At 34.1% G+C, this 11208-nt stretch overlaps 1 protein-coding gene across 1 annotated transcript in view; it reads right to left on the bottom strand.

Moving 5' to 3' along the window:
* LOC106463052 (carboxypeptidase B-like) overlaps positions 1 to 11208 on the bottom strand; it is a 47245-nt gene that overhangs the window by 4698 nt on the left and 31339 nt on the right. The window lies entirely within an intron of this gene.

An 11208-nucleotide genomic window follows, 5' to 3' on the forward strand; every position in this document is an offset into this window, starting at 1 on the left:
AAAAGATTAGTCCTGGTCACATTCCTCTCATTACAGGCAAGATTTATGTTGGAATGTATTGAGACCCCCAAATGTGAGAATGTCATAGCTTCCCTGTATTATTTAGTATTTAGCCTGTTTCACAATCAACATATGGGTTTTATTGTTGTCACTACTGAGTTTGAACCATTTGCAAAATATTAGAATAAACTATATATATAAGAGGTTAAGAGGCTAAGAATCAATCATCAAAATACGAAAGCACTGACTTCTTACTAAAATGTAGTGACACACAACAAAGTCGGAGGAGTAAGAATAAGAAGTGTCTTAAAGAAAGTTCTAAAAGAAAGCCAAGGAATAGGACTATACAGAAAAACGCTAAACCTAGCAGAAGTCATAAAGATAAGGTGAGTGATAGTAAAATAAGGCAGAAAAAGTTAATGAATAAGCCTTTAAAACAGGATAATAATAATTCAAACCCCTCAGATGACTCTACACTTATGCCTAACATAAGCAACAGAGCATCCCAACAGGAGTGTTTGAAAGAAAGAGTTCCTGTAAGGTTAGTTAAAATAGCTGAAGTACCTGCGAGAAGTCAATTCATAGTTGAAGCTAAAGTAAATGACTTTAAGTATAATGAAGAAGTGCTAGTTGAGCCTATCGAAATAGAAGAAACGGGAGTTTATATAGCTGCTAGTATTAGTAAAGTGTCCAAGAGAGACACAGTGCCTGTAAAAGTGTTAAATATAAACGAAGAAAAAAAATAATACTACCTAAGAACATAGTAGTAGGTAAGGCTAGTAGTAGAGAACAGTTGGCTGTGGTAGGACAGCATAATGTTAATAAACAGGCACAACAAAGTAGGATAGACTGGGATTCTATCTTAGGAAATATAGAACGAAAATATAAACAAAGTTTGATAAACTTGTTAGAAGAGTATAGAGATATATTTGTAGGAGAAAACGACTCTAATGGTTGTACAAACAAAGTTAAACATAAGATAGTGTTACAAAATAGTAAGCCTATACCACAGAGACCTTATAGAGTGCCCAAAAAAACACAGGGTTGAATTAAAAGAAGGTGTAATAAAGGACAGTAGTAGTCCGTACGCATCTCCAGTTGTATTAGTTCCAAAAAAGGACGGAAAATTAAGGTTCTATGTGGACTTTCGTAAAGTGAACGGAGTAAAAGTCAAAGACGTTTACCCGTTACCTAATATTCAAGAAACCTTAGATAGGTTAGGTAAAAGTAAATACTTTTTGTCTATGGATTTGCAAAGTGGATATTGGCAAGTAGAGATAGAAGAGGAAGATAAAGCTAAAACTGCCTTTATATTACTTTCAGGTAAATACCAGTTTAACAGAATGCCTTTTGGCTTATGCAATGCCCCTTCAACATTCCAGAGATTAATGGATTTTGTACTATCAGGCTTGCGAGATTCCGAATGTTTTTGTTACTTAGACGATGTTAGTGTTCGCTGCACGTTTTGAAGAACACTTAGAGAGGTTAAGACATGTATTCGATAGATTAAGAAAAGCAAATTTAAAGCTTAAACCAAGTAAATGTCAGTTTTTGAAAAATGAAGTAGAATACTTGGGTCATATAGTGACTACAGATGGTGTAAAACCAGATCCTAAAATGTTAGAAGTCTGTAGAAATTACTCGGTGCCTAAGTCAGTGAAAGATATTTGTGCATTTTTAGGATTTATGTTATTCTATAGAAGATTTATACCACATTTTGCTTTATTAGCAAAACCTCTAACTGAGTTAACTAAGAAAGAAACAAAATTTCAGTGGACAGATAAAAGACAGGTAGCAATCGAAAAACTGAGAGAAGCTTTATTAAAAGCACCAATCCTAAGGTACCCAGATTTTAGTAAAGATTTTATTTTAAGCACAGATGCTTCAGGTTTCGCTATAGGTGCAGTATTATCACAGTTAGACGAAAACGGTAAAGAACACCCTATAGCTTATCAAAGTAGACAGTTAGGAAAAGCCGAAATAAATTACTCAGTTACAGTTACATTTTGCTTTATTAGCAAAACCTCTAACTGAGTTAACTAAGAAAGAAACAAAATTTCAGTGGACAGATAAAAGACAGGAAGCATTTGAAAAACTGAGAGAAGCTTTATTAAAAGCACCAATCCTAAGGTACCCAGATTTTAGTAAAGATTTTATTTTAAGCACAGATGCTTCAGGTTTCACTATAGGTGCAGTATTATCACAGTTAGATGAAAACAGTAAAGAACTCCCTATAGCTTATCAGAGTAGACAGTTAGGAAAAGCCGAAATAAATTACTCAGTTACAGAACAAGAGTGCTTGGCTGTAGTACATGGAATTAAAACCTTTCATTGCTATTTATACGGCAGAAAGTTTACCATTATTACAGATCATGCACCATTAAAATGGTTAATGACACTAAAGGATCCTTCCTCTAGATTAGCTAGATGGTCTTTACTATTACAAAATTATGACTGAAATAATACATAGACCAGGTAAAAAACATTCTAATGTAGATGCTTTAAGTAGAATCAGAGTAGAAAATAACAGAACTGTAGAAAAACAAACAATCAATCAGATAAAAGAAGTACAATCCGAACATGAAAATGAGTTAGAAGTAATTTGGGACTTAGACCATATAATTAGTGAACAAAAGAAAGATCCAGAAATAAATGACTTGCACAGTAAAGTAATACAAGGAGATGAAACAAAATACATGTTAGATTCTGATGTTTTATGTAGAAAAGTTAAGGACAGTAGGACTTTACAAATAGTCATACCAGTTAAACTAAGAACAAAAGTCATGAAAACTTACCATGACACACCTTTTGCAGCACACTTAGCTTTTGCTAAAACGTATAGTAGAATAAGCAGGAGGTTCTTTTGGTTAAATATGTGGAAAGACATTAAAAAGTACTGTGAATCCTGTCTAGAATGCCAGAGACGAAAAACTAGCCCCCATTCAAGAAATGCTCCCTTGCAAAGAATGCCGAGTTTAACTACACCGTTTCAGCTAGTTGCTATAGATATATTAGGCCCCTTGCCTACATCCTATGCAGGAAACAAATACGTGTTAGTAGTCGCAGAATACTTGACTAGGTTTCTGGAGGCTGTATGCTTGCCTGATCAGAAAGCAGAAATGATAGCTAAAGCTTTTGTAAATCACATAGTAGCTAAACATGGTGTACCCCAATATCTATTAACAGATAGAGGTAGTAACTTCATTTCTAAGTTAATGAAGGAAGATCGTGAATTACTAGGCGTAAATAAAATCGAAATCACAGCTTATCATCCAGCTGCTAATGGTTTAGTAGAAAGATTTAATAGAACTTTGTTAGATATGATCTCTCAATATTGTAAGAAGGATTGGAAAACTTGGGATGAGCAGATCCCCTTGTTATTGTTAGCATATAAAAGTGCTGAGAACGAGTCAACTCAGGAAAGTCCATTCTTTCTATTGCATGGTAGAGATGTTATCTTGCCTATGCAAGAGACATTGGCTCCTAAGAAAAATAGTCATGCAATAGCTTATGACTATAAGGCAGAGTTACTACAGAGGATGCAAATAGCATTTGAATTAGCTAACAAACATCTAACTAAAGCTGCCAATAGTAGAGAAAGGCAAGTAAATAAAAAGGCACAGGTCAGTGATATAAAGTTAGGAGATAAGGTGTTATTATATACCCCAATAGTTAAAAAAGGAAATACTAAAAAGCTAACAAAGTTATGGAAAGGTCCTTTTAGAGTCTTGAAACAGACTAGTCCAGTTAATTATGAAATTCAAGAAATCTATGGAAAGAACAAACAGTTAATACACGTGAACAGGTTAAAGAAGGTAAAGGGTTATAAGCCTTATCAACATGAGTGTGTAGAAGAAGAAACTAAGCAGACAGAACAAGATAAGGGTATTCAGGAAGAAGCTGATAACTTAAATAAGTTTGATTCTTCTTTTTATGATGAAGAAGAAATAATAGACCCAGAACCAGAAATATAGAGGGTAGAAAGAGAAGATAACGTAATACTAGGTGATAAGTTAATAACAACAGAAGATACACCAGTTATTACTACTAACAATGAGGATAGTAACCAAGTAACTGAGGATAATATCCCTAGTACCTCATCGACGACACAAGCTGATGTAGTGACCCATGATTATAATCTTAGATCACGAGGTCCTATATCAACCCAACCAGAATTGACTCGTACGAAGCAAAAGAAACGAGTACAATTCCATCTGCAAGTGGTCGTACATAAGTCTAAAAATAAGGTAAATACAGTTAACGCTGTATCTTACGAAGCCAGTGTTATTAATGCTTTTAATAACATGATAGATTACTTGCAAAGTTGTAAATAAGGAAAGTAGAATAGAATATATACTTTTGGTTATTATATTTGTTATATGTTTAAATGTTAGATATTTTATAGGTAACTAATAGTATTATTTAGTGGATATATCTTTTGGTTTCTTATACTGTTGCTGACGAAAACTGGAACCGGACAGAATGTGAGTATTGTACCAGTGGAAAACAAGGTAGGTGTAATTTTTGTTTAAGAAGGAAATTTCATATTATCTGGTGATAAATGGATAATTGTGGACAATATACCATTTCCACAGTATGTTAGATTACTGATAAGATTACAGAAAGAATTGGTGTTGTTTGAAAGATCGTTGAATGTGAAAACTCATGTTAGTTTTATTGAAGAAGGTTCAGCGAATGTGACAGTATATCACATGAGAAATCAAGGGACAGCTATCTTACAGTTAGCTAGGATATTACAGGAAGGACTAATTGAAAATTACAAGACCTTAATTAGACAATATCATGATGAGATAGGTGAACTATTACTAGAATTACAAGATATTAAAAATAGTGTATCTATATCTGACAGAACTAGACAAAGACGAGGGTTAATAAATGCAGGTGGAAGTATTCTAAAATTTCTATTTGGAACAGCAACCACTGACGATTTGCAAGACTTAAATAAAAAGGTAGAACAACAGAGACAGGTTTCGAAAGAAATGATTCATTTAATAGGAGAACAAGCAACTATAATGAATTCGTTAAATAAAACGCTTGAATTACATGACCAAGAAATCAGGAAAGTATCTAAAGCTTTGATAAATAATACTAATGCATTAATACACACTAGAGTAAGACAAACTGAGTTACATAAAGCAGGAATAGAAATGTTAATTTTTAACACTAGAATTCAGAATAACCTGCAACAGTTATCTTTTACTGTAGGAAGTAGTAGGACAGAGTTAGCTAAGTTAATACAAGCATTGTATGTAGCTGCAGATAAAAAGCTAAGTTCTTACTTTTTACCACCAAGTAAACTAGAAAGAGTATTACCTCCACATTTACAGCTTGTAATACCTACTCATAGTGACCAAATTTATATGTGCTATACATGGGCTGACGTGAAAACATCCGTGGTTAAGGATACTCTAAGGATGTTTATAGAAATACCATTAAAAGCAACTGACAGAATGTTTAAATTGTATAAGATTATATCTTTACCGATAGCAATAAATCATTCCCTAGCTTTAACTATAGAGAATGATAAACCATACATTGCTGTCTCGAGTGATCAACATACATATGTTGAAATGACAGAAGAAGATATGTTAAATTGCATAGACGAACCTATCAGAGTTTGTGATCCTAACTCACGTATGTATTGTAACTTGTAATTATGTGATTTTCACAGGAATTAAAAATAGAATATCTGAACTATGTGAAAAGAGAATAATCATTCCTAAACCATTCTATTTTTATAAAACTAGAACTCCAGGAATTTGGTTATTTAACGTTAAAGATGAACTTACTTTATCAGTTGTATGTCCAAAGTCAAACGTACATCAGTTTGATTATCATACTACAGTAATTAAGTTAAAATATAGTGGTTATCTAAAATTAGCCAGAAATTGTTCAGCTCATGGTCAAGGTATAACCTTACGGTCGAACTTTAGAAGTGAAACTAAATATATAGAGACTAGACTAACTATAAGGATTCCAGAATTACAAGAATTACTAACGAAAAAGGAATTACAGTTAATTCAGAGTATAGATATAGAGACAGATATTAAAGGATTAAAATATTTACTAGAGGACACTAAACATTTACCTCTTAGAAAGTCAGGGTTAAGTCTTAAGGATTTTCAACAGCATGTAGACTGATTACATGCTACAGCTGGAAAACAGGAGTTAGATAATTGCAGATTATTTAACTCGGTGATAATAACCTTATGCTTAGTAGTAATACTAGTAAGCATAATGTATATCAAAAGAGATAAATTGGCTTTAGTAAAATTAATGGCATTAGATGGGCTATGTAAAACTAGAAAGAAGAAAAGAACAAGAACAGGCAATAATGAAATGTCTGAATATTCAGAAGCTACTGAAATAGTAGAACTGAATGAGTAGGCCCCATCTAATCAGGATATAGCTTGATTATTTAGATGATTACAAAATTATCTAGATATAACCAATTGACGAGGTTAGTTGATTTCTAAAAGACGATAATAGTTAAAATTATTAGGCATAGAAAGTTCGAGAAAAGACAAAAATAGAAAATAACCGGAAATAAGAAGAGTTCGAGAAAGGACAGAAATAACAGACAGTGACCAGAAGTAAGAGACAAACGAAACTTATGACCAGTAGACGAAAATAGACAGACAGTACAACGAATCCAGAAATAAACTGAACGCAAGGACAGGAACTTCTATCAACAGATGTCAAGTATTAAGAGTGTGTTAGTGAATTGAAGTGATTTAAATAACAAGTGCGAACGAGAAGCCAGATGTATTAGAAGGACGGGTGTGTGACTATGATGAACAAAAGAACGAGTGAAGTGACTGTATAAGTCTTCATTATGCTTATAATAATCATAGGAAACAAAGACAAAGAGCTGCCATCGAAGTGGTGGAAGGTTTTTGGATCAACGGGCTGTACCTGATCAAAGAATTAGCTGTGAGAGACTGCCGATCAGGTTGGACTGACGTTTACTGCTTCAGGCCCCCATACCCAGAAGATCGTCTGAGCGGCACAGACAAGAGGCACGTCCTATGGTGTACTGTATATCTCCATGGTCTCCGTTGGAATGATGGCGATCACACTATGCTGGACTTCCTACGGATTCTCCAGGGGATAAGACAGGATTACGTTAAGATCTACACCAAAGGTAGGGAGAAGACACTTAGGCCTGCCATGCCAGGACATGGAAGAATACGGGTGTCCCCCCTACCGACGTCTGGATTGCAGCGAGCAGATTATTTGCGACTACCATCGTTACCCGCACGAACATTGTTCGTATTGAAAAGTGTGCTCGTTGTACAATTGGGTAGTTACAAGCAATCGGGATGTGTTCCAGAACTTTTGGAACGATTTTTAAAAATAAATTTAAGATACTGTATACCTTGTTATATGTAGTGTTTTTAAATTGATAGTATGCTTAAAGTTTTATTTGCTTTACCTATATATTTCGTGAATATATTTCGATAATGTAAGCATGGGCTGATAAAGAGAGATGGAGACAGTGAGTTGGATGATGAATTTGTTACAAGTAACAAAATTTTCTAAGAAGGGAGGGATGAAGCAACTTGAAATTTTTGAGGAAATTTTACAAATTGCTTAAAGAGTTTTAGTATTTAAAATTATATATAATAAAAGCTTAAGGGTTTTTAATATAAGCAAGTAGGCAAAGATAGATATAAAAAGAAAGAGGCGACAAGAGGACGCCTGTGTTATGAAATAAACCTTGAGAATTAATAAACAGGAACTTGGTAATGTAAGAGGCATCGCCTAGAAGTAAGCAGCAAGACATGTGCATTACTCGAAATAAGTTTGAGATGCGAGTTTGGAAACCAGTGACCAAGGTCAGCAGCAGAGTTAGTAAGAACTGTTGTATAGAAACAGGATGTAGACACCAGTACATGTGACAGTTTGAAGTGCTAACTCGCCCTCTTAGCACTAGGAAGGCTGCAGAAAAGTTTAGATTTGGTGAATCATATCGGCACTTTGAGGTGGTATTAGTTACAGCACATGGGTATAGCAGTACAAGTGAATAGGCGGCCGGCTAACACCACTCATCTATGACCAATTATTTGAGAATTTTGGTTTAGGTTCTGGTTTAGCCCGGGAATTCCCCTAAAGTACCCAATAGGAGCACAGGACTACTTGTGGATGATGCTGTGTCCTATTTAGTGGGTCGAATCAACACCAGGAAAATAGAGTTTAAAAAACCATGTCAGAGGCTGAAAAATCGTTCTCCGCCGAAGTTCTCTCCAGGAAGAAAAGTTCTCCCAGACTGAAGAAAGTTCTCCAGGAAGAAGTTCTCCACACCAAAATGAAAGTAAAGTTCAACAACGTAGCCACAGCTTCTAAGACTCCAACTCTACTGTAAGTATAGTCTCTCTCTCTTGATCAGCTAGTGTAGAAAATAGTAATTTGATAAACTAATATTTTAAGTGTGTTTTCTAAGAATTACTTTATGTTAAGTAAACATTATTTTGAGTGTTTACTATTGGCCTGAGACTCATTTTCTTTAGTCTAACTGTAAACTCCTTGAGTTAGCGACTTGTGGCTCCACTCATCACGACAAATCCTCCAATAAATAAATTTGGTGTAAAAAGTAGTTTTAATTGAAGCTCCAACAACTATTTTGAGTGTTAATATAAGAACATCTTGAGTGCTACTTTTTACACAACTCATTACACATTGAACTCCCCAAACGTAGTAGCAGGACAGTGAAGAACTGTTTTCTTTTTGCATTTTCAATAAAAACGACATAAAACTTCAGATGTATGTAGAATAAATAAGCACCTAACTTTTACAAGGGTCTATAAATGTCACAGGTTACAAAACTGATTTTAAATTATAGTAACCAAAAAGAATATAAATCTACAACAGTATAATGGAATGGTGCACAGTGAAGTGTACTAAAGATATTGTTGAATGGGTTAGAGCTGCAGATCATAAAAGTGTTAAAAGAATGAATAAATAAATACCTTAAAAATAAGTAAATAATAATAATAGTATTATAAAGGCCAGGCATTATATCTGTTAATGGAAGTGTGTTTGGATTGAATCAAAGAGATTCTTTAAATTCTCTGTAAATAAAGTTGTCACAAATCTCTAAAATTGTTATCAGAAAAGGTGTCTCATTAATTATGCTGTGTGTGTGTGTTGATGTAATATTCAGCAGTGGCTTCTTTGTTGTCAAGATGTACAGTGGCACAAATGTGTTATTTGAAACCATCATGAATTGGATGATGGTTTCACCTATGGGAAAAAAAATGCTAAAGACATTTTGAAGAACTTTAAAACTACAATACCCATGCGACTTCTAGACAATCTTAGACCATCTCATTCCGAACTCCCTGAACTGTATGGATTATCCAAAGATCATAAACCAGACACACCTCTAAATGGACAATAGATTCACCTGTATATGTGGCTGAACACTGAGTGCATGTTATTTCATAGATGGTGTTCCAAAGTGTACAGGATTTCTCTTAGCCATTGGTTTTAGCAAAGCACTTTTGGGATTTACATGGACTATTGTTATTGAATGCTGAACAAGTAAATATATCCTTCAGTTTTTACCAGGTTTTTGTATGATGTGGATATTCAAACCAGATCTTCTAATCACTTGACAAAAACGAGTAGTTAAAGGTTTATCCACAAAGGACATATTCCATGAAACAATGTGTCAAAATTGTGGAATGTCTTTATAATATAACTATCTGGACAGCCATCAGACAGCAGTAGCTTTTGAAGTTTCACCCTGGCTAGCATCTTACCGTCCATGGTGTTGCAGATTTTTTAAATTCAATTAAGTTTACAAATAATAACACCCTGTTTGGTGGATGGTGTGAGTTATGGTGTAGAATAATGGGTTTGGAATATATGGTAGTAATAAGTTGTGGTTTTCAACAGTGACCATGGCATCAAGAAAGGGTATAAACTTCCAGACAGTATTGGTATGGGTAAGCATGAGCTCTATGTTGGGATGTTGATTATTAAGGAATTCAACAAATTCCAAAAGAAAAGGAAATCCATGACTCCATATACCAACATTTTTATCAATATATCTGCACCACCTAGCTGGTTCCAGAATAGTTTCAAAATTCCACTGAGTAAGAGCTGATGACTCAAAGAAATGCATAAAGATAGAGGCCAAAACAACAGCAATGTTGTTGCCCATAGCGATACCTTTAGTTTGCTTATCGAGAGCTGAATTTAAAGCAACTGTTGTTGAGAACAAATCTGAGAGAATTTTTGATGAGTTCTGTGGAGTATCATTAGTAGTACAAAGAATAGTCAATTTAACAAGATTCATAACTGAGCTTATACTTTCTTTTATGGGAATGGAAGGGTACATAGAGATGACATCAAGAGTAAATAGGATAGTGTTAGAATTCATCTGTAAGCTATCTTCGTGTAACCTGTTGAGAAAGTCGTCAGAGCTATTTAGCCATGAATGGATTTTGTTAGAGAGAGGGTGAAGTAGATTTTCGAGTAGCCAAGACAAAGACACTAATGGAAAGTTACATATGGAAACTATGGGTTTTAGAGGTGTGTCAGATTTATGATCTTTGGATATTACATACAGTTCAGGGCATTCGGAATGATATGGTCCAAGATTGTCTAGAAGTCGCATGGGTATTGTGGTTTTAAAGGTCTTCAAAATGTCTTTAGCATTTTTTTCCATAGGTGAATCCAGTCGTCCAATACATGACCATTTCAAAAGACACATTCATGCCACTGTAAATCTTGACAACAAAGTAGACACTGTTGAACATTACATAAATACACATGGCATAATTAATAAGATATCTTATCAGATCAAAATTTTAGAGATTTATAACAGCTTTCTTGACAGAAAATTTAAAGAATCTCTTTTGATTCAATTCAAATACCTTTCCATTAACAGATACAATACCTGGCCCCTATAATACTATCATTATTATTTACTTATTTTTTACTTTATGTATGTATTTGTTTTTTTTAAACATTTTATTTTGATTTGCAACTCTAACACATTCAACAATTTAGTACACTTCACCATGTACCATTCCATTATATTGTTGTAGTTTTATATTCTTTTCTGTTACTATAATTTGAAATCTGTTTTGTAACCTGTGACATTCATAAACCCTTGAAAAAGGTGTAAGCCGAAATGTCGGGTAGAATAAATAAACAATTTATCTGAAGTTGTTTGTC

This window comes from Limulus polyphemus, unplaced genomic scaffold, assembly GCF_000517525.1.
Source record: "Limulus polyphemus unplaced genomic scaffold, Limulus_polyphemus-2.1.2 Scaffold50, whole genome shotgun sequence".
Taxonomy (NCBI): Eukaryota; Metazoa; Arthropoda; class Merostomata; order Xiphosura; family Limulidae; genus Limulus; species Limulus polyphemus.